General features: G+C 34.5%; 1 protein-coding gene and 1 pseudogene across 1 annotated transcript in view; both read left to right on the top strand.

Annotated features, from left to right (window-relative positions):
- The window catches only part of LRP1B (LDL receptor related protein 1B), a 2,172,360-nt gene that overhangs the window by 267,658 nt on the left and 1,879,019 nt on the right, over positions 1–25,683 (top strand).
- Positions 9,792–10,252, top strand: LOC110207148 (S-phase kinase-associated protein 1 pseudogene; annotated as a pseudogene).

The following is a 25,683-nucleotide window of genomic DNA, read 5'->3' as shown; positions in this document are numbered from 1 at the left end:
TAGATGTCAGTATGTCAAGCAATTGGAAGAAGTTTCAAAGAAGCAGATTGTGACTTAATGTAGGAAAAAACCTCCTAATAATAATAATCAGAGAGCTGTGGACTGCCTCAGGAGAAAGAAGACAAAGCTGGATTAAGAGAGGGGATTCAACTGTTAGAGGGGATTCTTACTCATTTATACAATTGGTGAAAGTAGACAGTTTTTGGATTCCCTTCCATTTTGAAAGATTCTGTGAAGAGTTAGAAGTAGCAAGGTTGCGTAGGGAATAGGGTCCTGAATTAGGAATCAGAAAGAAAATGGTTTAAATTTTGCCTCAAACACTGCTCTGTGACTTCAGACACAGAGCTTTCTTTTTCCTCAGTTTCATCAACTCTAAAATGGAAGGGTTGAACTGAATGTCCAAGGTCCCTTCCAGCTCAAAAATCTATGATCCTATCATGATATGAATGTGTTCTCAGCAAAGAAAGGAATATTTATGGTTACTCAACAACATACCATGTCCATTTAACAGGTCAGTATATTTTGAGCTATTCTGTGATGTCTTATAAGTAATTCACATTTCTTATGAAAAATATTTCATAATTTAGAGACTTTTTTATTTCATATATCATCCCTTAGTAATCGTTTCCTGTTGTTGCAGCTATATCTTACAATAGATTTGGCAATATTAAATAGCCATGAAAACTATGACAATTACTGAATATGGTCTACGTAACCAGAATTTATCTCAACCATGTCTTTTAGAGGGTCAGTTGTGTATATTTCACCTTGTAATAAAGTTTTAGAAATCTCTCAAAGATTAAAGTCCCAGAATAGCATACTACCTCAAATATAACAAATGTTTAATAATATTTGTTAAAATGAAATTAACTCAATATGAGTTTACATACATCTGTGAGGAAAATTTGGCTATACCCAATGTTAAGTTTGAGCTTTGAAGGGATCTGGTGAATCATGTGTGCACTCATTTGTGATGTTATTTCTCATAATCATTTAAGATAAAAGTTTTTTTTCTTTAATCTTCTGCATCATTCCACACGACCTACTTTGAGAGTAAAAAGGAGAGAGACAGAGAACAACAACATTATCAGGCCAAGAAAGTGAAGCTATACAAGGTTATAGTACATAGGCAGTAAAGAGAAGAAGTAATATTCAATCCAAACAATACTTTTATTGAGCACCTTCTATGTAGAAGGCACTGTGCTGGGCCCTGGAGAAACAAATAAAAGAAAAATGAGTCACTGCAACTAAGAAGCTTAGATATTACAGAGAAAAAGCTTTTAAGATGAATTGGTAGATTTGCTTTTTTCAAATTTCTTTTGCATTTTCCTTTAAAGAATATGTTGTTAATAGGAGATCCTTCACTCTTAAATTTAATTTATTTTTTCTACAGAAATTCATGGACCTAAATGGAAAATGAACATTTATTTCACCTAAAATTTACTTTACAGAGCACATCTATTCAATAAATCAAGGCATTCTTGTAATATTTTAGCAATTTTCTATGTCAAATTGGCAGCGGATTACTTAGGTATAAATCTTTTTGTTTAATTATAATGTAATATATGAAAATGTTGAATGAAGTTATCCTTTCCTTTCATATATTTATAGAGATTGTCGCTATAGCTTCTGTTCATTGACAATTTATATGCTCAATACTAGACTTCTTTAAAGTGGGACAACTTAAATAGTCATTAGAGAAATTGGTACAATTAGTTATTAGTTGAAAAGGCAATATAAAAACAATCAGCTTAATTTAGAAGGAAAGAAGGAAGGTCTATACATTATATATTAGTGAAATACATTTGATGATTTTTGCCAATTCTTTGCATTTCAAGAAGACTTTGACAAACTACACTGAATCCAAAAGAATAGCAACAAAGATGATGAGGAGCCTGTCAGCTTGAAGAGCATTTTTTATACATTTCTGTTAAATATTTGAAACGTTATATGTACAAAAGGGGGGGGGAGATTTGCTTGATCTTGTCCCAGAAGGCAGAACCATTCAGCAAAACCTAAAATTAGCATAGTCTGCAGTATCATTTTTAAAAAAACCTGCTACATAAAGCAATTTTTCTTCAGGAATCTCAAATTTGAACATTTCCTAAAATGTATCCATTTTCTTGAATGCTTAGTAATAACAACTTCTCTCTCTTTAATCAAAGAATTTCTTTGTTAAACGCCAGATTTTTAAAAGGCAAGAGGCAGTGTGACAGTGGAGAAAGAGCCTGACTTAGAGTCAAGTCAACTTAGTTTTAAGTCATATCTTTTACACATAGAAGCTATGTGTAGCAAGTCACTTAACATTTTAGTGTCCCACACACTAAAAGTATAAATTAAGGACAACATGCCAATATATAAGGAGTGGGAGGAGAGAAAAGGGGGGAAGAACATACTTTGATCTCTTCACATGAGTGAAACCAAAAGTCTGGACTAAAAAAATGTTCATGGTTATATGTTTACTTTTGTGCTTATGACTACTGGCGTGAAGAGCTTCATAGTGCTACAGACTGAATTAGTATAGACACTTGGTTGTACATTGCGTTATCTAAATGTCAGTCTTTCTAAAAATCTTTTCTAACTCTACCTCTTGAGACTGATTTCTTATTCTCTATCTCCTTATTCTCTTTCATCCTTTCCATCTCCTCCTCCTTCTCTTGCATGATTCCCTTTCACCTGCTTGTGTGGGTATTAAGGGTTCCTACCCCTAATAGGAGTACCTGAGTCCTACCCCAAGGCTCTCACTGGCAGCAGGCTCCACCTACTAACTACCCCTTTCTATCGGTGCTTCTTTCTACCTGGGGAAGTCTTGAGGTGCTGTGGTTGACTGTTGTTTAGTTCTTCTCCAATAAGAGGGTTCCCTCCTGTCATATTGTGGAATGAGGAATGAGAAATCTCCCTTTTTCTTCTGCCATGTCAGGACCATCCACTCCAGGGTGTATAGGGCTATATTTTCAAAGTGTCAGTGCTCATCGTGCTCTGTAGCCAGATCCATACCCCATAGTTCCTGCATTTAGCATATTTGTTCATTTGTTCAGGAATTTGGTTTGGTTATAGAGAGTATGAATTCTTGCCTTTACTTTATCTGTGTGAAGGCTATTCTTGTGGCACTGGCACAGGTAGCAATGGAGATAGGCCCCAGAGCCTACTCTGCCCCTTGGTGGTGTCACCACTGAGCACTCTGTCTGCCATTGCTGCTCACTTCTTCTTTGTTCCCCAGCTGAATTGCCAGTTGCACCCCAATGTGGGGACCCTACTTGGAGCAACTGTTTCCATCTAGCAGACTATATCTTTTTTTCATGAAGGGAACACAAAGAATTTTTGGAGTACTGAAGCCCCCAGGACCATCTTCTGGACACCCCAGAAAGAAAATACACACAGTTGCCCCAATCTAGCCTCCTTGCTATTTTCCAAACAAGATACTTCATTTCTCTACTCCAGGCATTTTCTCTGTCTTCCATACCTGGAATGCTCTCCCTCCTAATCTCCATCTCTTGGCTTCCTTCAAAACCCAGCTAAAAATCCACCATCTATAGGAAGCCATTCCTAATTCCTCTTAATTCTAATGCCTTCCCTCTATTAACTACATTCTCTTCATCTTGTATGTAGCTTGTTTGTTCATATTTATTTGCATGTGTTCTCCTCCATTATATTGTGAACTCCTCTAGGTCACAGTATATTTTTTACCTTTTTTTTTTGCATCCTCAGAACTTAGTGCAGTGACTGCACATAGTAGATGCTTAATAAATGCTTATTGACTGAATGAAGATTGAATGACTGACTGACCTTGGAAAATCTTTGCTGCTCTTCTGGTAGGTGGGATCCATCCCCCCTCACCTCCAAAAGCTTGACCTCATTTGTGATGGGTAGAGTTCAGTGGTTTGTCATGTGTTTCCCATGATATGAGAAAACCTGCATTGGGAACCATTGTCCTGTATATTAAGAATAAAAATGATGCTTATGATCACATTGATATGACTTATCATTTTTTTATTTATTAGATGCTGATGCTATGTGATACTGGGTAGAGGAGAATTAGAGATAAAAATTCACCTGTGACTTCATTGATACAGGTATCAGATGAGGAAACTCATTCTACCTATGCAAATTGACACTTTACTACACATTTTAGTGCTACAGAGTTGTGTAGATTAAGAGATTAAATGATTTATTGAGGGACAAATAGCCAACAGTTGTTGAAGATAGAACTCAAACCCATATCTTCCTGGCTCCAAGGTTGGCTATTTAGACATCAGATTAGATTGAATCTCATCTTGGTGATAGATTTTAAGGATTTTATTAGATTCCTGCTCACAGACACTTAAAGTCTGAAGGCTTTTCTTTAGTTTGGTGAAAAATCAGACAGTACCTGCCAAACATGAGAAAAGCTCCATAACCAAAGGACAGAAAGGAAGCAAAGTACTTACTTTACAAATCCTATTGTTTTTTTCTAGGTTTTAAACAAATGATAACTTGTTTGCCTGACTCTAAATAAGTGTATTGACCTGGAATGTGTAAATTAATTTCTTGTCCTTTTATTAATGATAGAAGCCGTCACATTGTTTTGTTCCAGAAACAAAATAGGATGCAGAAAATACTTTAACATTTAGTTTTTCTTGCTATCGTTTCCTTATTTTTCATCCTTTTTGTCTTTTCTACCAAGCTAATAATTCTTCATTCTTTCCCCTGTATTTCTGTGGTTTCTCTTCTCAGTTCATTTCTTGAGCTTCTCTATCATCATAGCTTTTTTGGTCACACTCTTGTTTTTTGCTCATTTTTCTAACTTATACCTTGAATTTGTAACTCCATGTTAGAGTTGAGTTCTGCTCACCTTTGGGAGGAGAGGGGGTGTTACTATTCCAAGCTTCTGGCTTTTTTGCCCTGCTGTGTTCAAATCTAGTTTGAGGGGAGGGTCTGTAAGTTTTTGCTGCTTCCACAGTGGTGTGAGCTGGGAAGAGGTGTAATCATTTCTCTTCTGGTCTGAGTTCTGGATTTTATCCAGGAAGGTCCTCTGCTCCCTTGTGGCTAGTACTAGTTCTCTTCTCCATCCTGTAACTATGACCAGGAAGTCTTGCTCTCTCTCTGTTCTGGAACTGGGATCTAGAACTAAGTAATGATAAATAAAGTTGTCAAGAGTCTTCCAGTAGTGAGCTCAATGCCTTCATAGGAGTCCCTTATAATCTCTTTCTAAGCAGTTGTCCAATCCCCTTAACTACTCTAGGTGGTGAGAGCTCCCAGTGCTGCTATTGCTACTGCTGTCATGAGTCCCACAGTTGGTGTCTGCCTCCTTGTCATCCACTCCCACCCCCACCCCAGGAGCTGTGACTATCAAGGGGATTACAAGCAATTCAAAGATAAAACAAAATGTCATTTTTGTTTTACAATATTTTAAGGTTTAAATACATTTAGAGAAGTTAGAATACAATTTTTATACATCCACATCACAATTGTAGGGAATTTTCTGTGTATCACCATTTGGTAAGTATTTGTAAAATGTATTCTATCTATTATGCATTGTATCAATTGCGTCTATAAATATAGTTTAATAATGCAGTTTCTTTATTGAGTTTTTTTTCCTATTCCCAGCCCTGTCTTCCTCCTTGTTTTTTTTTTTTGGGGGGGGTTGATTATAGCTCTGAATGTATTAACATTGCAGCTATTTTTTATATCCTCCCTCTTAACTTTTCCCTAATCCTATTTTGTTTCTGTGTTGAATTTGATATGTTTCCTCACTAAAGTGTTTGTTTAATTCCCATTGTCCATTTCAGATCAAAATGAGGTTTATCTGATGCCTATTTTTCCCACCCCTTCCTCCATGCTTGTATACAGTTCTCAATATCTCAATTATGAAAAATAGCAAGCTCCATCCCCTTGTTCCTCTTTTTCTACAGTAGTGTATTCTGTGTTTTACCCTCCCTTCTCTTTTATCCTTCAGTATATTCAGAATAGAACCAGGACCACTGTCTAGTTATTTTAATGCCCTTTTGAAAATATCATGATTTGAAGAGAAGCTCACTTTTCCTCTTCCTATTAAAATGGTAATACTGTATCCTCATATAACTCCATCAAACAGCTCGACTAAATTTACATTTATACATTTCTCTGCATTTGTGTTTGTATTTCACAGTTCCTACTCAACTCTGGTCTTTTTATCAACATGCTTGATATCAACATGTTCCTTCTCATGAAAGATCTATTTTCCCTCTTTTAAGATTATAGCCACATTTACAGCATGAGGTTTTTGTTTGTTTTGTAAACCTATGTCTTTTGCTTTTTGGAATAGTATATTCCAAATTCTCATTTTGTCTATAGTAAAAGTTTCCAGGTATTATAAGATGCTGACTGTAGTTCCTTGGTACTTGAACTGTTTCATTCTGGATACTTGCAGAACTTTTTTTTTTTTTGCCTTTGATATAAGAGCTCATAATTGTGACTTTTATATTCTTGGTACTTTTCCTTTTGAGGTTGTCTTTGAGGAGTGATTGGTGGATTATTTCTATCTTTACATTACCCTAGGTTCTAATATATCTGAGCAGTTTTCAATTATGATTTCTTGAAATGTAGTGTCAAGCCTTTTTTTTATACCACAATGGTTTTCAAGGAATTCAATGATTCTTAAATTATATCCCTTTTACCTGTTTTCTGATTCAATTTTATTATATCCTCTACTAACATTTCTTCTATTTGTTCAAACTTTTTTTCCCTTTTATTTGTTTATTTTTTTATTTATACATTTGTGAGAGGGCTTGGGGAGTTGGCTTTTTTTTTTGGCTATCTCAGTTATCAATTTTCTTTGATCTGTGAATTTTCAAGGACTCCATTTTATGGATAAGGTTTATCACTGTCTTTTCTATCCTACTTATCCTTCCAATTTGTTCCTCCACATATTTTATTTCATTTTTATCTTTTGCTTTATTTCTTTTGATATACATGTAGTCCTTGGCAAGTATCCGTTTTTTTTTCTTTTTAAAGTCTTTGTGTCTCTACTTGCAGTTTTTAGGCTTGCCTTTAGGAGAAATCTAGAATCTTTGTACCAGAGTAAGGGTCTACCCTCAGCTGGGCCTTTTGGGGGTGGAGTCTTTAGCCCTTCTTGATTTTCACTGGTTACTCTACGTTATTGCACTGACTTCTACCTCCTGAGCTTAAGCACTAGTGGATTTTTGTAGCAAGAGTGCTAGGCTTTTAGGACCCTGTCTGGCATCTCAGACAGAGGGTTAGGGTCCTCAGAGCTCTTTGGTCTAAGATTTTTAGGTCTGAGTGTTATGGTACCAGCTGTTTACACTGATCCTGCCTGCTGCCACTCCCTAGGGATTTCGTGGTTCCCACCCTGAGGATTACCGTTTAGGAATTCTGTGTTAGCTAAAGAGATCTCTTCATCCTCTTTCATATCATGACAGACAAAATCTATACATGCTCTTTTCTTCAATTTCTCTTCTCTTTCACTTCTCAGTCCTTGGCAGTCTGGCTCCTGAATTCGTCTTAACAGCAGCTACTCTCTCCTAAGGTACATTTGATCACATGATTACAAAATCTAGTTGCCTTCTCTTAATCTTTGTTCTTTTTTCACTTTTTGCAGCATTTGACAGTGTTGACAATATTCTCCTGCATACATTCCCCTTTCTGAGTTTTTGTGACATTTTCCCTTCTTGATTCTTCTTTCTGTCTCCTCATATTCCTTTGCTGGATTATTATTCATATCCTGCCACTAATGTTTCTATCCTGGACCTCCTTCTGTTTTTTTCTCTATAGGCTTTCTTGTATTGACCTCATCATCTGCAGAACATTTCTAGAATTCTTTTCCTTTTCTTCTAATTACTAGGCTACCATCATGTTTTAGGCCTTCCTCATTTCTTGTCTGGATTATTGCAATATGGGTTGCTTTCTGTCCCTTGTCTCTAATTACTGTAATCTACCCTTCTCACAACTGCCAAAGTAATATTCTTAAAGCAGAGGTGTAACCATTTTACTTCCTTGCTTAATAAACTACAAAGATTTCTGATTGTCTTTAGAATCAAATATAAACTCTTTTTTTGGCATTTCAGATTGGTAAGAGATTATATCTAACCTTCTATTCCATTATAAATCATTCCTCTGCACACACTTATTAATTCAATCACACTAACCTTTGTGGTTCTTCCATCATCATGCCTTTTTACTTTCTATCCCTCTTTCATGTCCGGAGTCTACTCTTTACTTACCTCTGCCTCTTAGAATCATGTTTCCTTTAAAACTTATTTGAAATGCCTTCTTTTACAAGAAGCTTGTCCTGGTCCTACTACCTACTGATGCCCTCTGAGGAAAATTAACATTATGCTGTATTATTTAATAACAAATATTATTCTGTAATTTCCTCATTTTGTCAAACCCCACTTCAAAGAGTAGCTCACCAGGGGTGTTTATAGAGCATAATGGAGTGATGTGATCACATCCAGTCCCCCAAGCACCTGCTCCTTAACCACCTTTGGCCAGGCCACTCCCAAGTTGGACCTTTGCTTCTGTTTACCAATAAACAGAGAAAACAGCTTAGGCAGACAGAGTTCCTCCCCAGGAGAAGACTCTCTTGTCCTTGCTGTTCTTCATCAAAGTTAGGAGTGACTTGGCCTCCAAAGGGAAGGATAACTGGAGGGATCCTGATTTGGGTAGTTTTGTTTTCTAGCCAAGATTACTAAAGACAATTGATGCCCTTTAAGCAATTAACATTCTTTAATTGCCATAGAGGGATGTGATCAGCCACAACTAAAAACTAACCCATTTCCTCATTAAAATGTCTACCAATCAAGATTGCCTTACTTTTGCTATTTAAGGCATAGTGCTTAAGAAAGAAATCTAGCCCTTAAACTCCAAGATATCTTGTGAGGTTTCAGCCATCAAAATTTATATTCCTTTGGGCAGAGCACCCACAGGTAAGGGTATGATGCCCTACATGGACAGAGAGAGAGAGAGGGGAAGTAGAACAAGAAAGGCAAAGGAAAGGAAAGGAAAAAAAGACATCATTTTTTTTGCCTCATCACTTACCTTTACCATTTGTCCAGGATAGTAACAGTGATGGTGAGAAGACAGGAACACAAGACAACTGAGAACTTTTTGGACAGGCAGTTTAGAGGAGGATATTATAGCTGTCTTCAAGCAACTTAAGTATTTTCAAGTGAAAGTGGGATTCAACTTATTCTCATGGTCACTAGAGGGTAGAATTAGGAACTGAACAAACAGAAAAAAAGATGTTGGCTAAGTGTTGGAATATTCTATTTATTATTGGTGCACATTAAAAAGTGGATTTAGGTTACCTTCTGAGGTCATGAATTTTGCATTACTGAAAATGTTCAGGAATAATCTGGATGATAATTTCATAGAAAGGTTTTAACAGAGATTTCTATTTAGGTAGAGGTTAGAGTCAGTGATGTTATAGATCCCTTCAAACTCAAAGATTCTAGAATCTACTTGAAATACACTATATTTAAGCTGAATTGTCCTATTCCAAGTACACAGATAAATTTGAAAACTGTTTACCATGTTTCCACTTGTACCCCATGTGTTTTGATTCTATATTATGGAGTATATACATGTCAGTTTGTGGTAGTTGTAGTACTGATGGGGTGGGGGGAGAGGGATGCTGCATCACTTGTTTATTTTCTAATATGATGTAACCAGTATAAGTCACAAATTGGTCTGAAGTGGTCCTGGTGCTCTGCATTGCTTTGGCACCTTTTCTCCCTCATTACCTGCCCCTTAGCCCACCCCATTGTCTCAGCTTCCACCAGCTTGCCTGCTGAGGTTTTAGCAGATCCAGAACCATGTCTTCAATTAAGTTGCAGAACTGTGATGGACAGATATTTGAAGTTGATATTGAAATTGCAAAACACCTGTAACTATCAAGACCATGTTGGAAGATCCAGTTTCTCTACCAAATGTTAATGCATCACTATTAAAAAAAAAAAAAGGTAATCCAGTGGTTCACCCACAAGAATGATCCCCCTCTTCCTGAGGATGATGAGAACTAATAGCAGTAAACAATGGTATTCCTGTTTGGGACGAAGAATTCCTGAAATTTGACCAAGGAACCCTTTTTGAACTTATTCTGGCTACAAACTTAGATATTAAAGGTTCGTTTATGTCATATGCAAGACTGTTGCAAATATGATCAAGGGAAAACCTCCAGAAGAAATTCATAAAACACTCAATATCAAGAATGACTTTTACTGAAGAGGAAGAAGCCCAGGTACTCAAAGAGAACCATTCATGTGAAGAAAAGTGAAGTTTTGTGCCTGTTGACACTGTTACACTGTAAGGATCATTCCAGATAACTAGTTGCACTGCTCTGTTTATAATTGTTAGTATTAGACAATACAGCAACAAATACATTGTATTAGCAGAATATAAATAGTTCCCATTGTATGTGTAGTGTTTTTTTGAGTCCAGAGTCCAACCCTATAGTTGGTTGTTTTAACCAGTATAATCAAAAGTCTTTTTATTTTGGTCTGAATAAAACTGAAACTGTGTGTGTTCTGTATGGAAAGTGGCACTTTTACTTTCCTTTTCTTATTTGTAAAGTAGTTTGTCCAGTTATTGTCCAGCTTTAAACTTTAAGTTCCTTACTATCTGACTTTCCCTTTAAGGAACACTGGCATTGTAAATAAAACCACTTGCAAAAATTTTACACAATAAAAAAAAAAATAAGTCATGAATAAAAAAATGCCTTTCTAAATGTAAGATTCTTACCCTTTAGGATTTATATATGACTAAATTAAAGTGGTATGTTAATTATATCAATTAATATATTTACTGAGTATTTACTATCAATCCTTCAATCATCATTTCTTGAGCACTTATGATACACCAGAAACTCTGTTAATCACTGAAGATACAAAACCAAAAATGAGAAAATTCCTTCCTGTAAGAAGCTTTCATAGTATTGGGACTGACACAGTGAACATGAATATACACAAAATAAATACATCATAATTGTTTGGAGGAAGGAAGATGAAGCAACTAGCACGTCAAAGATACTGTATTATGTGCTAAGTGGGATACAAAGAAGGGATTCAATATATCTACCCTGTGAGAACTTTCATTCTAGTTAAATGGGAAAAGTGAAAAGTAAAAAAATGGTAAGCAAGAAACTTGTTGAAGCAAAAAATGCAAAATTTGTGTGTGGGCATTAAATAACCAAGTTAATAATTTGACAGAGAGTGCTATGGGAGTCTAGCACATTATATTGCCTACCTACAAAGATTTACTTAGAAATCAACATTATGTTTAAGGTAATCAGAATATAAGAAGATGTCCAGGATATCATCAGTGATGATGACAAAAATGTTAAAAAGTATTATCTACCCAGAGAATGCCAGCAGTTTCGGATATAGAATATGAATCTTAAATTAGAAGGTGCACAATTGAATATTGCTTCTGCCTATAACTTACTTTTAATCTTAGGGAAGCTATTTTACTTTACTATAATGGTTCCTTTCTTAATACATATTATGGGTTCAATATTATCTGCCCGTGTTTTCAAACAGAAGAATTTTGTAGGGATTGTTTATACTATAAATTTATGTTTATTTTATTCTTTAACATAATTTATATAAATGTAGAAATTTATTTTATTTATAATTTGTACATTAATATTATTCATTATAAAGTGCAGCTTTCAAGTGGTGAAAAATTATGGCATTCTAGTTGTTTTTCCCATTTTATGTTATAAAATCCTCAAACAATAGTCATAGGAATGTGTAAAGTACTCAGTGTCCTATCCACAAATGTTTATTGCGTGCTGACCACAAATAAGGTGCTATGACTGGCACTGAGGGAGGCAGAGAAAATTTTGTGCTTATCCTCAAGGAGCTTATGCCCTAGTGGGAAATATAAGACATGTTCATACAATTGTAGCAAGTGAAAGTGCATGACAGATATATACAAGGTACTATTAGAATTCAGAGAAAGGAATCTTCTAGTTTTCAAATACATGTGCCTACTTGAAGATGGCAAGACTCATGCAGCTCAAATGTAGAAAATAATTTTGATTCATTCAAAACCGTTAGGATCAATATCTAAAACTTGAATTGGCAAGAATACAGCTATGTCTGCCCAAGGAGGAAATCATGATATTCTCTTTTCTCTGTCACATAGCCATGGAAACAAATGGTTCAAAGTCGCAATATTTCACCAATACTTTTTAATGAATTCATTGTTAAAACCTGCTTATTACAAGTCTGAGTTAGCTTGACACTTTAGAAACAATGAAAATGTTGTTAATAGCCCTCTCTCAAAGTGTGCTTTAACACTTCATTTGGTTTTGGTTGGCCCTGAATGATTTTCTTACTCAGAGCTCAGATGCTCTGGCCACTTATAGAGAGGTGGATCTAAATATAGGAATGTTTCCCCATAGGAGTTATGAGGTTATAAAGGAGAATTTACGGTATAATCATATGTAAATACATTTTGGTATGAAAACTTAGTAAGAATGTCATTGTTATCTCTGCTAATTCATTAGAAATCCCTAACATCACAAGTGGAAAATGGATAATGAAAGTATCATAGCATATTCTAAGCATTCTAGTTACTGGAAATTCTCCATGTCAAATTAACCATGATGTTCCATTCTGGTGACTGTCACTTAAAATTAGTTATCCTTCAAGTAAAATTCATTTCTGTTTGGTCACTAGATTAGATAATACTGTCTAATTATATTAAATAGAACACATTGTTCAAGTTCCTGCCCTGTGTATATGGGGGAAGAATGTGTAGCCTTCTTCTAGTCTCCTAAATAGTTGATTTGTTACCTAGGGAATGAACTGGTCACCTATGGAGCAACAGGTACATATAGTAGTATTGAGGTAGCAGAGAGGTTTCCTATGCATTTTTGATGTGTCTGAGGTGTGTATGGGGGGGGAGTGGGGAAGGGGTACATCAATATAAGCAAGCCAAAAAGATGAGTTTAAGAGAGAACTATACATACGCATAAGACCCCTCCCAGTGCACAGCCAAAATTCCATATGTAAAGAATACTAAAAGTAGGACTCTAGGATTTTCTTCAAACTATTCTTTTTACCTTCCCCTCACTCTCTTTCTCCTTCCCTTCTCTGTGTTTTTCTCTTAAAGAAGAAAAAAAAGTAGACTAGCAAGCAGTAGTACCAGTACATGCATGGGTTGTTTTGGATGCTGAAAAGAGAAAGGCTGTTACTGATACTGGAGAATTTAAATCTAAAACAAACAACCTGTGTGAAGGATGTAATATAAGCACAGATTAAAACCCTATATTATACACAAGATAAATGAGAAAGTAATTACTTAAAGAAAATTTAGTCACTCTGCAAAATTATATAATCATTTTAATGCAATCATATATGTGAAAGAGCTTTGGAAAGCAAAAATATTTCTAGGATCCCTTCTAGTTCTACGTAGGTGATCCTATGATGTATTAAATGTAAAAATTCTCCTAGGTTATTGGGAGAAGACACTTTGTGAACATTAAAATGATCAATGGGTCAATATAGTACAGTGGATAGATAGTATGCTAGGCCAGGAATCAGAAAGACTTTAGTTCAAATTCCACCTCTCACTCTTACTAGTTATGTGACTAAGGTTAATCTCTTAATTTATCTGATGCTCAGTTCTTTGTTTTCAACCAGCTACTGAGTGGGAACAATACTAGGCTGAATATTTCTGTCAATAGGTTATTGTGAAACAAATGAGAAAATGCATATGTGGTACTTTGCAAGTACTATGAAATGCCAATTATTATATGAGGTATTATTTGATTCGTGAGATCCCATACTACCCTTAAAATAAGATATAATTAAGACAAATAAACTTATATTGAGTTTTGTTCAAAGCTGAAATGTCTTTTATGGTTTCCAATTTTCTGTCATGGATTATGTCTAAGCAAAGGTTGTATTGCAATTTGTAAAGGAATTCACAGCAGGAATTCCTGAATTGTTGGGATACTGGCTAAGATTGCCTCTATGGTCTCAACTGCCTCTAAAATATTTTGATTTATAGCAAATTTTAAATTTTCTACACAAATTAATTCTGTATAAATAAGAACAGATGGAGACTTCTCTAAAAAAGAAGATGGAAATACTTTGCAAAACTATATGAATTCCATAAATAATAAACAAATGACATCCTGAGTTTTAGTGTGAATGTAACATGTCATTTTAAATAAGAATTTTTGGTTTATTTTGAATTTTTAAGTGAACACAGTAAAATTCAAGTCTAAGATCAATAAATAAATACCACCTGCATATTGGTCTAATTTAAATCTCTATATTCAAGAGGAGGGAGGAGCAATATTGAAGATTGAAATGTTAGAAAATAAATACATAAGTAATAAGATTGAGTAGTACAAATAGCTGACAAATTTTCTTTCATTTTCAGTCCTTTGCCTCTAATAGAAATCTGGAATATTGTTTAGTGAATAATACTCACTTAATTGACATTTGCAAATCATAAGTAACAATTTGCTTTTATTGTTTTAGTAGTTGAGTTCAATTTCATTTTGAATGTGGAAAATAAAGTATGCAAATCGTTCACTTTTGGAGCCTTTGTTTTTCCTTGATTATAATTTTTCTTAATTCATTTAAGACTTCTTGACTCTCATATAATTTCCCTTGAATCCTAATTTTAAACATAGATATAAAATCAATCACCGGGTTTTTAAGAGCCATTCCTTTGCCAAAGATTTTTTTTCTCCTTCTCGAACTAACTCATCTTCCTTCTATGAGGTAGTTTTATTTTTTTTAACTATTTAGAGGAATGGTAAGCTACAGCAGATACTTCCATGGTCATTAGTGGAGGAAAATGAGAAAGCCATCTTTGAAGAGCATGTGATTGACCTCCAAAACATTTTGGAGTGTTATTAAAAGACTTTGTAACATCCCATTAAAGTATGCAATTTTAAAATTATTAAAGTCAATAGTAATGGCATAAAGCATAATTATTTTGGATGTACAGTGTGCTGGAAACTAAATTCCAAAAGTATTCATGTACAAAGCAGATCATTTGTATTACAAAAGACTTCTTGGTTGTAGAAGAGGCCTTGCCACTGGAGAACTAATCTTTTCCTCCCTACTTCAAAGGATTGTTGCTGGGAAGTTCTTTGTAGACCTCAATTCAAAAAAACATTTATGAAGCACCTACTATTTTATTAAGGCTGTGTGTTAGCTGGGGTTAAAAGCAAATATACATACATATGTACATATACATATATGTGTGTATATTACATGTATACACATATGCAAATATATACATAAACATATCTGTGTGTGCGTGTATCCTACCTGTGAGCTCCTTGAGAACAGGGAATATTTTTTTTCCTCTGTTTTGGTTTTTGGATCCTATTTCCTCAACTGTAAGAATGGGGATGGTACTTACATCATAGGATTTTTATTGGGATCTCATGAGATTAATGTGCAAAAAATGAGTCAGTTATTTTTACTACCCAAGTCCTAGAAAGGCAGTACAGCACAGAGGATAGTATATGGCCTTAGAATTTGAAAGACTTGGCTACAACTTTAACCTTTCACACATATTAGTTTTAAGATCAAGGTAAAGTCATTTAACCTCTCAAGGAACAACTTTCTAACAAGTTACAAGTTGCTGATCTGCATTAGGGGTAGACATTTCCTAAAGTATAAATCCAGGCCAAAAAAAAATCCTCCTAAAATCTACATTTACATAGTAAGCATTATATAATGTCAGTTGTTATTAAATTTAAAATGAAAAGATTCATAGGAAAATGTTTTTTAAAATGTAAATTGATACATGAATGGAAGGTACTCATACTAACACTTTAATGATATTCTTTTGCTTTATGAAAAAATTCATAATTAACCTTTCAAAAATGGATATTACATGAATTGAGACATATCCAATTATGTGTGTCTATATGTATGGATATATAGGATGCCTGCTTTTGTATAGTTTTACATATGTTTATGTATGCATATATACACATATTGTAGGTGTGTACATATGAATACCCATGTAAGTACACATATGTGTACATATGTCATATTTATAGATACATATATTATGTGTTCCTTGTAGAGGCACTACAGTAGAAATAAAGCTGGATTTGAAGTCAGGAACACTTTTTCAGGACCTAGGATTAGCTGAATCACTCAGAGAAAGTCATTGAATATCTCAGGTCTTGGATGAGCTCTAAAATGCTTACTTGCATCAAATTTATTCATATCAACTTCCCTCCACTCATGAAATCGTAGTTTCACTCAATGTCCTTGAAAAATAATCCTAAAAAATACAGAAAACCCTAGGTGAAATCCAATTGCAGAATTTTGATACAGCAACTCCCTAAACCATGGATGGCATGCACAAAATCAATATTAGGGAGGAATACAATGAATTTAGCTACCCACCAAATTCTCATCTTTCTGTTCTCTCCTAGTTCCTGAGAAATACGGTAGGTCCAAAAATTTCTGTCTCTATCCAGGAAAGAGGCTAATTTAAAAAAAAATAGAGGTACTCAATTTATACATTAGAGGGCAAAAACAGGTGGATCTTCTTCAAAAACAGGAGCATACTCTAGGTGCCTTTTGCATACAACAACCATGATCAACGGACACACATGCATATGAAGTCACTAAAGTTGCTTTACTTTATTTTGAATGAAAGTAGGGAGCAGAATTTATGTGTCAGTCATTTTGTTTTTCTTTCTCCTTCATTCTCTTCTTAGACTGCTGCTGGAAACCCAAGTTGACTGATTGAAGTGACTAGACTGAAATGCTTGAATACCATTGGTGAATTTTTAATTAATGTGTGCAACCAGCCACCTCATTAGACATTAACTAAATTTGCCAGCCACACATGTAAGTCATCAAAAATGAATGGTGCTGGCAATGGGGGCTGCAAATCATATGTCACCCAAATTGCTCCATGAAATTCAACAGAATGTTGTTTATCTGCTGAAGGATATTACTATCGTTATCATGAAGGCATCTTAGGTTGTACTTTGTCCCTCACAGCCCAGTAAGACACTTGACTGCACAGTTGGTACAATGTATTACAAGTAGGGGGTAAGGATTTTATTTAAAATTCAGGGAATAGCAATGAAGACACAGGAGTGGGGCAGATGTCTACAGTCAATCAGTGCAGAGCTGAAGCACACATAGAAATGAAATCTGTTTCTGAACTAAAACGTCCATTTTCATATTGTAATACTAATTGTGTCTTCTATTTCTGTTTCATTTTTAAAAGCACACATATATGTATGTGTATATGTATATACATATGTATGAATGTGTATTATATATATGTATATATATGTATGTGTGTGTGTGTGTGTGTGTGTGTATATATATATATATATATAAAATTTAATGAAAACTAGTCCTAAAAAGTGTATTGTTTTCCAGAAGTACAAAAACAACTTCAATGTTTACATTTAAAGGAATATAGTGATTGAGAATGGTTTAAAAGCTACTGCTTACCTGAATCTCAGAGGTGCAGTGTTCATAGAGAGTGCAGTGTGCTCTGTTCTAATTTATAAACTTGGCAGTTTCTTCCAAAAGAAAAGTCAGCAAAGAGGCAGGTGTATGAATCTGACTGCCTGGAGTTTATTTAAATAGACTATTTACTTTTCTGTTGAGCGTAATAAAAAGTATTTACCACAGCATATGCCACATGTCAAGGTATTTTTGATTTCTCTAAGAGTGTTATGTTTGGGTGCAGATAGATCATGTGAGCTAAATCTTCATTAAAACTGTGATTTAACTACCAAGGTTTGTCAGCCTATAAGCAGTCCCAATTAAAGATGAACAAGATCTTTTTTAGCTTTTAGAGAAAACTTCTTAGTCTCAACTGCCTTTCCTTCTGACTCATAAAGTAAGCAAAAAGTAAAAGTATCCAGAATATGGCTCCAAAGATGTCTATGTCAATTTAATAAGCATTTAACAAGACCCTATTAGGCCCCAGGCCTAATCCTAGGAGGTAGGGATTTGTAGACGAAAGTGAAAAAAAAAATCCCTGCCCTCAAAGATGCTTCCATTCTACTGAGGACACAGTATGTATACAGATATGTAATATAGATGATAGATAGACTAAAAATGTCTTTGATTTTGGGAGAAATGTTATACTTAGACTTGATGTGTGAGGGATAGACAATAGTTTGAGTTTGGACACCTTTCGTAATAATCTCCACAGATGGAATCTTGGCCCCACTCAGGCAAGCACCAAATATATTGACATGAGCAAAAATTCGAGGTGGAAAGCCAAACTAAATTCCTGTAAGGTGATTCTTTTCCCAGTGACTCATACAGTTCTCTGAAGATGTAAACAAAAACTATGACTTTGGAAATAGATCATGACTAGTGCAGAGTCTAAAGCCTGCTGTAAGTATAATGGGGGGTAGTATGCTACCAAGGTTGTTTGAATATATTCTCTGAAGATAAATTATTTTCATTTTGGAATGACAGGGTTGCACATCTTACATGCTGTGCCTCACCTGGTTGTTTCTATTGCAAACCCCTTTCTTCCCTAACAAATTATGGCAAATAGAAAGGTCATTATGGCAATGACATTCAGATATACCTCCTCATAAGAAGAATGTAAGACTCACTCTCTTACAAATGTATTTCATGCTGTTACTTCATATGATATCACCTTTTCTCTTGGTTGTTGTCCTTAGACTCAGGAGGCTGCTGTACCTAGTCTGACAAACTGGACTAAGATGGAGTATCCTGTGAAATGGAAAAGAATATATTATATACCTTCTCTTAAACTCCAACTCAGCTCAGTTCTACTTTCCTTCTTCCTGGCATAATTCACAATTAATAATGTGAGAAATGTTTAGTTGATTTTTAACCATAAGACATTTTACCATATTATTACAACTTCAATCTTGATATTTTGGTCCATGATATCTCTAAGCTTCTCTGTTAGCATCCAGAACAAATGGCTTATGCTAGCACTGGAGATTATAGAAGTGCCAGATACCAGGGTGACTCTGCTTAATTTTCCTCATCCTCAGAATCTTCTACATCTTGGTGATTCTAGGGGAGATATGTGTCCGAAAACTTCATGGAGTCACTTCATGGCATACCTGTGAGTGACACCTGAGGGGATGTTACAGCTGACAAGTTTTGTAGACAACACATCAAGGTGCTGTTGAATCAGGCTTAAGTCACAGTTGAACACCAAATCTGAGATGGATGTGACACTTATATGTTTCTCTCTTGTGGGTGGGGGGAATAAGAAGCAGTATGTTACAAGCTTTGATTGGCTTAGCATCATTAACTGAATGGAATACTCTGTATTTAAGCATCATAGACTGATTACCCAATTATCTGAAATCATTGAGAAAATTATTCCTATTGCTATAAAATTGAGCTGCATGTGGAAATAATTCCATTTTGCAAATATAGATAAAATTGTTATTATTGTTAAGTTTGCTAAACTTTGTGGTAGGAGCAATTCTAAATGCTTGATTTGGATGGTTATATGAACATTGCCCAAGTTAAGGTATGTCACTATCAGATTGGCAAAGAGTGTCTAAGAATTTTATGTGAGCAAGCTGATTTAAAAAAATACATAACATCTAGTTTCTTCCTGTATCTCAAATACCAGCAATCCAATCCAGATTCCCTGAAGGTACTTTGGCATTTTTTGGATTCCTGACGAGATTACAAAAATATGAAGTTGAAAAAAATTGTGGAGCACTTTGAGTAAGAGAGAACAGAGGGTAGACATGGAAGAGGGGAAGTGATTTCTTTAGGTCTGCACTTCAGTTATGCTTCATATCAAGGGCCTGAAAAACTATTCAGCTCACAAAGTTGTCTCTCTGACTCACTCACATGCTGACTCTGACTGACTTAATGAGAGGATATCAGTATATGGTAGCATTCTCCATCCTGATTTCCCATATGGATAGTCAATTGGCAAGTCTAGGCATTTGAAAAATCAGGTGCTATCATTAGCACCTGTTTCCTTTCTGCCAGACTCCTTAAAATTTTCTTTCCCCCTTTACTGGGTAGCTTCCCCTGCAAACCTTTTTTTTTTTAATATGCCATTTTTGGTGGTAATGTACAATGGTTTTTCTTAAATGGTTTAGATATGCACTGGCCTTAAGTCAGGGGGATAGATCTGTTTGATTACCTCTTGAGGGGTTTTATATAAAAACCATTAAGAATTTTTGATTCTAAAATGAGAGTCCCTGATTTCAATATATTTGGCTTACAGATATCACATAGATACAAGGAGGCAGCAAAGGAGCCTGAGTCTTATCACCTTGTAGTTTGTTCCCAGCATTTGAGAAATGGTTGGACTGGGGAGGTACCTTCCCTTATGAGCTCCTTTGCCTATGTAAATAAATTAAAAAGATGCTGTTGTCAGTGCTGTTAAGTATGAGCAAGGTGCTTCTAGATTACCTGAAGTTCAAAAAGCCCTTAAAAGACTTTTGACCCTATGATGTACCTACTTAGGGTATCGGTATTGCAATTTCAACTACACCCAACTTCCATGTATGCCATTATCACTTAGGGAAATATCTTCCCAAAGCCCAAAACAATCAACACTCAACCTAACCTATAGAATGTGACATATTCCAAAGGTAGAATCTAGACTGAATATATGGCATGTTATTATCTTCATATCAAACCTAAAGTCCTCAAAAATTGAACAGAAAATTAAATGGTTCCTGTTTGAATAGGTTTTGTTCTAATTGTATATATGACACCACGTAGATCATTAATAAATGTTGTTAAACTTAGTTTTATTAGATTGACCATCATTACTTACCAATGAAGATCAAAAATGAGCTAGTGGGGGTGGAGACTTGTATCCTTTTACTGGAAGGGAGATGCAGATATTGTCAGGTGAGCATGAGAGGGGATCTAAAATTTACATTTGGAAAGAGGAGCTAAGAGCACTTTCATTGAGGGTGGACATCTTGTCACAAATGGAAATAAAACAATGTATTACTTGCCAATCAAAATGCTATGTACTCTGAAACAACCTTTTAAAAGCTCTGTATTTGCAAAAACAAATATAGAGCTGGTGCAAATTCAATTTAACCCTCAGCATCTTCCCTCCCTCCATTTGCATTTATCTATTCAAGTCATTTCTAAGCTATATGAATCTCTTTCTAATGTTCTACATATCACTGAACTTAGAGAACAAACACAAACATCTGATTACAGAGCATTTAGTAACACACATTCCCTTGAAAACTGAAATAAAAGTAACGGAGAAGTAGAATATTTTCCATTTGTCTCTACCATTTTGTTTCTTCTTGGATACATGCTTTTCATCCTGGCCTGGTGAGCCATGCTTAGTTTCATGACTGCTTTAAAGATCATACCAAATAAAGAGTCTGCAAAATGGGCTTTAAATGGGCAATAAAAAAGGTAAATTTATGGTGGTGCAGGTAAATATCTCAGTGAGTCAGAACCAACACCTTCAAAGAACAAATGCAGCCCACCTAGTGGAAAAGCCTTACAAATCATTTTTTTTTCTTTCTGGCACTTACCAATCTTATCTATCTTTCAAGTAACTACCAAATGAGTGGTTGGATTTTTATGTTCTCAGATTACCATGGACTTTTTGTATTTCTCAGATGTGAAATGTGCCTTTGACATGTTTACAAAAAATTTGGTTCACAAATTAGAAAGTGATAAGCAAGTATGTCAAAATCTCTTGTCTAAACTGACACCAAAGTGAACTGGAAGTCTAATAGAAAGCACAGTTTTTGATTTAGGATAATAAAAAGCATCTTTGTATTTTCAAATTTTGCCTTACTTTCAAAATGACTCAGTGGATTTAAATAAACCTATTTGAAGGCTGAAATTATTTATGAGAAATTTTATCTAGAAGAGAACTTTCAAAAAGTGAAATTGTAAGAGAAATACATCTCTCGATTGAAATGACTCTTCTAATTATTCTCGTACACTAACTAGAAAGTCAGTAGTTCAGATTCTTCAGATGTTAAGAACACAAAAACTCACTTCAAAGGATGTTAAACTGTAGCACTAATAACATATTTGTGAATTAGTATTGGCTTTGACCTTTGAGGCTCTTCCAAATATGATTTAAATATTTCATCATCAGTACTTTTTAAATAAATTCAGAAAGTTGTATCCTGGCCCTATATCAATAGTTATTTTTAATAGTAAGCAGGATGATTAATGTTCATGGAATTTATTAATTATATGACTACTCTTTACCAAGTAAAACATGGTTTTGTGTTTGGTTTTTTTTTTTAATGATTTTCTTAAAGTGGTAGAAGAAAGTTTCTGGCTTTGTAGTCTTTCATTATTTAAATAGTAAACATTCTATCAGAAAGGAACTTTTAAATCTCTAAGATATCTCTTAAATGATTTTCAACCTTTACCATGAAGAACAAGTAGCCTTTTCTGTGATCCACAGTGTTTCTTAGCATCTGCCATCATGCTTTACATCAAATGCTTGACTATGGGTTATTTTTTGTTCCATTAAGTGGTATATATTTTTGATGTTGTTAGTCTGTTGAGCTAGAAAGGTTTCCCAGAAGACCAGAAGTGAATTCTGACAGCTCATTTCTAACAGTGTCATACTGTGTGCTCAAGCATGACTGAGTTAAATAGGTTGAATAAAAGTAGACCTATTACACAGTTTTGCTTCATTGCTTTGATTGGGGAGGGTAGAGAAGAAAAATACTGACCCAGTACCATCAGTTGTAATCCAAATATTAATGCCATCACATAATAGGAATGGCCTTAATAATAACTACTCACATTTCTATAGTGCCCTATAGTTTACAAAATATTTTCCTCATCGACTACCTTGTCAGGTAGATAGTACAAATGTCATTATCCTAATTTTACACATGAGCAAACAGGATCAGAGCTCTAGGAAGCATCAGAATTGGAATATAAATTCTGTCTCTCTTCTCTCTCTCTCTCTCTCTCTCTCTCTCTCTCTCTCTCTCTCTCTCTCTCTCTCTCTCTCTCTCTCTCTCTCTCTCTCTTCCCTTCAAGATCTCAAGTGAATTATTTATTATTTTTATGGCAGTAACTTTTTAAAATACTTATTCCCTGGAAGCATATATATGAGCAGGTAGAGAAAATATTGTGAGCAATTTTAATGGTAAGCAAAGAATTATGGACTGATACATTAGAAGCTGAAGGTCAGCACCAGGAGAATCTAAGAATTTTGATCAAATATATAGATCTCATACTTGACAGAAATGTTTACTGTCTTGATAGTATACAAATAATAACTAATAGACAGAAAATATTTTTTCAAAGTCATGTGGGTTATATCAGTTAGAAGACGTCTTCACAGAATAAAGAATCAAGAAGTGTCAAACCAAGCTAAAGACTTAGAGACATGGTCACAATTAGTCTATTGCTAAAGTATGTCTATAGCTAACAAAGAGGTAGTATAGATTACATATGTAGTTTCTTGAATGATATTGCCACTATGAACGGTATTTATACCAAAATATTCTGAAAATGAAAAAGAAATCTTTTAGCACTCCAGTAAATTTAATTGCCCTCTGTTTTTGTTGGGCTATGGAAGATGCATGTTCAAATGGTTCCAGTTTGGGAAGATAAAGGGGATCATAGGATCACAAATGTATAACTGGAAAGGACCTTAAAGACCATCATATTGAACTGACTCATATCACAGGTTAAGGACTGAGGTCCATACAGACTAGTGAATTGTTCAAATTTATATTGGTAGTAAGCCTCAAATCTAGGGTCTCTGATTCCAGAACCCTAATGCTTTCCACTATACTAAAATGATGTCACTAACCATGACACAGAGAAGAATCCCTAGGAAACATTTGATGAAGGAAGATTTCAACTTTTTCCCCCTACAAGCCATATGACATTTCTGTCTAAATTGGTCTTCCTTATTTCTAAGAGAATGATAGAGACTATATCACATAGGGAATCAAGATTTGGCCCTGGAACCAGGTAGACCTAGATTCAAATCCATCCACTGATATACATATACATATATGTGTGTGTGTGTATGTGTATATATATATATATATATATATATATATATATATATATATATATATATATATATATATATGTGTGTGTGTGTGTGTATATATATGTGTATATATATATATGTATATACATATATATATATATATGTATATATATAATGTGTGTGTGTATGTGTGTATGTATATAAAAACTTCAGGAAAGTCCCTTATGTTTTCAGTACTCCCAGACGACTCCCTAAGTTGTCTGGATAATTAGTTGACCTATAGCTAGAAGAAAAGAGAGCATGTGGGAGTTCCCTATATTAATGAATTCATAGATGTAGTCCCTTTCCCCACCCACTAATTGCAAGATAATTCACCTGTGTTTTGAAATAGGCAATAATGTCAAATGGAAAAAAAAAACACCTAAGAAGTCATTGAGTTGATATGTAATTGAAATGTGGAAATATTAAATCATCACAGAATAAATTTTGCATTGCCATTTATACACATATAACCAAATTGATTATGTTTAAGATTTTGCAAATCAAAGGATAATTTTAACAAGAAATAGTTAAGCATAGAAAAGAAACACCACCTACTTGATGATTTTTCTTGGAGCTAGTTTTTAATATGTCCAGTTATTTTTAATCCTTAGCATAGATATGTAGGTAAAGTATATAAAAATAGTATTAGAGTATATAATTGTGTAACTACAATAGTTTAATATAGTAATAGTAATAATAACAATAATATCATCATTATCATCATCATAGCTAGCATTTATATAGAACTTTATTTTTGGAGGAGATCGATCTGTCTATATATATCTATCTCTATGTGTGTACATATATACATACATACACACATATGCATACATGTGTGTATATATGTATGAATATATGAATGTGTACATGTATGTATATATAACTCTGTAAGTGTGTATAAATTTGGTCCTCACAACAACACTACAAATTAAATGCTATTAATATCTCATTTTAGAGAATAGGTGGTTGAGGCTTACACATGCCTGAATCATCTAATTAGTAAGGTAATAAGAAGGGATTTGAATTTGTATCTTCAGCACTTTTACCCATCGTGCCACCTATCTGCTTCCATGTACTATCATACATATTCCATTTTTAACATAGCTGAAGGGGTAGTAATATAACATGTAGTTATATCTGATCAGAGCCTTTAATATGTATTTTATGAACCTTGTAGAATCAGTAGAACAAAATACACTATAGCATATTTTATGTTACTTTTTAAAGACTTTTTTTTTGTTCCAGGGTAATTATTGCTTTTGTTCTATGGCAAAGGTTAGAATATATGTGTGTATGTATTAGAGTGGATATGATGATTTGTTTGGGAGCAATGCTATTAACATCTTGAATATATAAATCATCAGGGGAAAAAAATTGTCTTTTTCTCACATGGAACTCTGGCTTTGTACATATTGTTCTCCTCACAGAATCCACTGCCTAAAATGTTTACAGTGTAATATGTGACCTTGGGAGTTCATTTATCTTTGAGCACTTTTCCTTTTCTCCCTCTGCTTTTTCTAATCCATTTTCACCCAACACTCCTGTGTGGTTATGCCTTCTGTTTCTTCATCTGGCAAACGCTGTAAAAGAGAATGAGTTCCTTCCTCATGAATATTTCATTCAGTGGCATGTTGTAAAGTGTAGAAGGTTAGCTCTCAAGAGACATAATCTTTGTCTTGGGGACACTTGAATAAAAACAGAGCCATT

This window comes from Phascolarctos cinereus, unplaced genomic scaffold (genome assembly GCF_003287225.1).
Source record: "Phascolarctos cinereus isolate Bilbo 61053 unplaced genomic scaffold, phaCin_HiC Scaffold_726;HRSCAF=1367, whole genome shotgun sequence".
Taxonomy (NCBI): Eukaryota; Metazoa; Chordata; class Mammalia; order Diprotodontia; family Phascolarctidae; genus Phascolarctos; species Phascolarctos cinereus.
Note: the sequence above shows the minus strand (reverse complement) of the source record. Positions and strands in the feature narration are given on the sequence as shown.